We start from the raw sequence: 3,459 nt of genomic DNA, 5'->3' as shown, positions 1-3,459 counted from the left end.
CCTCTCCCAACCACGCTCAGGGCGCAGGAATGCTTCACTGCTTCTCTCTGGACAGCTGTCTTTGCTCCTTTGGTCTGGACACTGCAGCCTCCCTCTCTTGGGATTTGTGGGTCACAGACCCCTCCTCCCGTCCCCCATCCTGCGGCCCTGCCTCCCAGGCGCTGTTTTCCGGGAGGGGCGCCCATGGTCCCCAGCCCCAGCACCTGCTAAAGGGCGCCTTTGGACACCTACAGCTGTTCTTTCATTTCCTGCCCCTCCTGCCCCTACTCCAGCCCTCCCCAACCCAGGGTAATTTTCTGTCTTGGGATGTGCAGAGACCCCTTTTCCTTGTGCAACCTGTTCTCAAATATGACAAACAGCTGAGGAAATTAGGGGAGCGAATCAACTCCCAGGGTCAGAGCCAGCCGTGGCCAGGCTGCCTGTCCCTCCGGGGTGTGGCTGCACGAATACCTTCTGAGTGTGGCAGCATGGAGCACAGACCGCATGGCTGATCACACGCGGGGAGCAAAGAAAGAAAAGGAAACACCTGGGGGAAATCAGTTGCTTCTTCAAGAAGCACACCGTGCCTTGGGGGTTAACCTCCGTGTCTTCTTGCCGTCTTACTGCAGGATGAGGTCGCTGACAAGAGGAATGTACTTTTACTGCCAAGCCTACAGCAATGCTGTCAGAGAAGATCCAGACCCTCGGGCAGGGTGGACCCACCTTGGCCGATCTTCCCTGACAACATCGCTGAGGCCCTGGCGGCCTGGTCGGGGTCCCCAAGGCCTCACACGCCTGCTGTCCCAGAAGCCACCACCTTCGGGTGTAACTGGGGACAGAGGATTAGCAGTAGAATGTCTGCGCTGGGTGGGGTGGCCCTGGTGGCCCTGGAAGCCCCTCGGGGTCACCATGGGAGTGGGGAGCGTGCCTGGGGTCTGCACCTATTTTAGTTGGGATTTCCTTCCACTTGTGTTTCCAGAAAGACTGGTTTAAACTGTAGGTTGTAAGGATACCAGTATAAGTACTCCAAATTTTCATTTATTAAACCCTAGTTGTTACTATAGAAACAACCACAGTGTTTCTCAGAAGGGAAATGGCTGCACGGGTTCCAGAACATTCCAGAGACGGTGTGCAGATCCTCAAGCGAGAATGGGGAGCACAGCGCCATCTGGTCCGGAGGGCTGTCTGCAACTCAGTGCCATGGGGAGGAAAGCCAGGCATGGAGGCCCAGCTCCCTGAGCGTAAGGCGGGGCACGGGCGCAAACCGGAGGCCATCTGGTCTCAGCTCGGCGACCTCAGCGGCTGTGCTTGGGATGGGTGGGGGCAAGACTATTAACTCTTGTACTATTTGCCAAAACAGGTGTATAGAATATTTGTAATCTAAAAATTCTAATAAAGATACTTTTGGAAGAAGTGGGGGAGGAATGGGGACAATGCCAGGGGAAAAGGGTGGGTGGTCCAGGAGTCTGAGAGCATCTAGGCGAGCAGGACCCCGGGCAGAAGGAAGGATGGGGAGCACCAGGTCATCAGGCTGTGGCTTTTCTCTCTGTCCTGTCCCTACATTAGCACCTTCCTCCCCACCTACAAGGCAACCTCGTCCTGCCCATCATGACCACACCCAGGTGGCAGCCCAGCGAGAGCCCCCATGCTGACCAGTGTGGGGCCCTTAAAGCATACAGACCCCCAAAGCTGACTCCTGGGGACGTCTGCCCATCACCTTACCCCTCCACAAAGCGGGAGAAGTCTCCACTGGCCATGGCGACAGACTCTCCCAGGCACCTGCCTGTGGCAAGGCCATCTGCCTCCTTTGCTAGCCACTGCTGTTTTCTTCCCAAGGCAGGGACAGGAGCCCTGGCTCCCCAGCTTGTCACCCTCTGAATTCTGCCTCCAACTCTTGCCTTGGGCAGGTTGTCTGATCCCCAAGCCTCAGTTTCCTCACCTGAGAAATGGGGCTGACAGTGGCTGTCTGGCTCTGAGAATGGTGGTTAAATGAGATGCTTATGAACAGACACTTGGCTCTGTGCTACCGCCTAACAGGTGGCATGCCAGGACCAGCCCTCTTACTTAAATCATCCAACTTCACCCGAATCCACTCCAGCACCTACCCAAGGAGTCACTCCTAAGAGCAAGGGCAGCCCAAGATGGGGAGAGCGCTGCCCTTGCCCCGCTGGACCCCAGGCCCCTTTCCCCCAGCAGGTCTGAGAGCTGGTGCTGCTGAAGCAAAAGGAGAGAGAAGTAGAAATCTGAAAATAGCGGTGTTTATTTTATCTCTGTCACATTTTCATAAATGGCATCTCATTTCAGAAAGCAAAGTTCAAGTCTGCAAAAAATGTACATACAAACCGTCTTAAGGAGGTAACTCTACAGAAATATACAGAGCAGGGTGATGGTCTGCAAGGGACATTAGAAAGCTCACATACCAGGGTCATCTGGGGACTATGTTCCAATAGAGGAAACAGGGAGATGCATACCCAGGACAGCTGATGTTACTTTTGAGTCTATCTATTTCTGTAGGAATGTATACATGTCGTGTGTACCTACAACAGCGCAAAGCTCTCACAGTGCGCGAGCAACAGTGCATCCTGAGGACCCTGGCTCCGTGGTTGTGCAGTTGTGCACACAGCACTGTCAAAATAGGGATCACATAATTACATATTAGATAAACAGGTATGTGCACATGTTTGCATGCTGATTGAAATGTTACTGGCATTGACTCTTGCTTTGGAAGGAATAACAAAGAGAAAAGGCAACAATGCAGGTCCAGCCCCTATCAGGTATCCCTCCAACACTTCCACAAAGAAAAAAACAAAGCAACCTAGGGCAAGGGGGTCGGTCATACAGAGTAACTTTGTAAACACACACCTTCCACTAAAAATCTCGTCCCCTTTCTCCCTCTCCTGTTTGGGTTTGGTGGTCTGTTTGTTTATACTTGGGATGATAGGACCTTTGGCTACCAGTTTTAATTGGCTGAGAACTTTAAAATGAGGTATTTATGATTAAGCTGAGGCAGCCTGCATTCTAAAGGCCATGGAAATGAGATTCCCAAGGTACATGATGCCGGAATTGTAAAAAAAAAAATGTAAAGGTACAAACACAAAATAGCTACCATGGCCACTGAATACTTTCCGGAAACCGAGTGCCCATAGTACTGTTCCAGTGAGGCACATCTAGGATCACCAGGAACCTGCGGACACAGCTCGCGGCCATCAACCTGCCTGCCCCGTGACTTCCAGGCCTGATCCATTCCACCCCAGGGACCCCCAGGAGGGGAGCTCACTGCTGTAACTGCTGCCCCAGAGCCTGCTGCCCAGCAAAGCACTATTTGGCAGATGCACTTTCTTTGGGAGCTCCCTGTACTGATCCAGGCCTGTGCCAGGGGCTAGGCAGGACCAAGCTGAAGCCAACCTCAGGGGAGACTCATCTGGGAGCTTGAGAATCGGCCCCAGGTCACCCCTCACTGCTTCAATGCTGGCGAGCTGG

The sequence above is a fragment of the Manis pentadactyla genome, chromosome 1, assembly GCF_030020395.1.
Source record: "Manis pentadactyla isolate mManPen7 chromosome 1, mManPen7.hap1, whole genome shotgun sequence".
NCBI lineage: Eukaryota > Metazoa > Chordata > Mammalia > Pholidota > Manidae > Manis > Manis pentadactyla.
The sequence above is the reverse complement of the archived record's forward strand: the minus strand, read 5'-3'. Positions refer to the sequence as shown.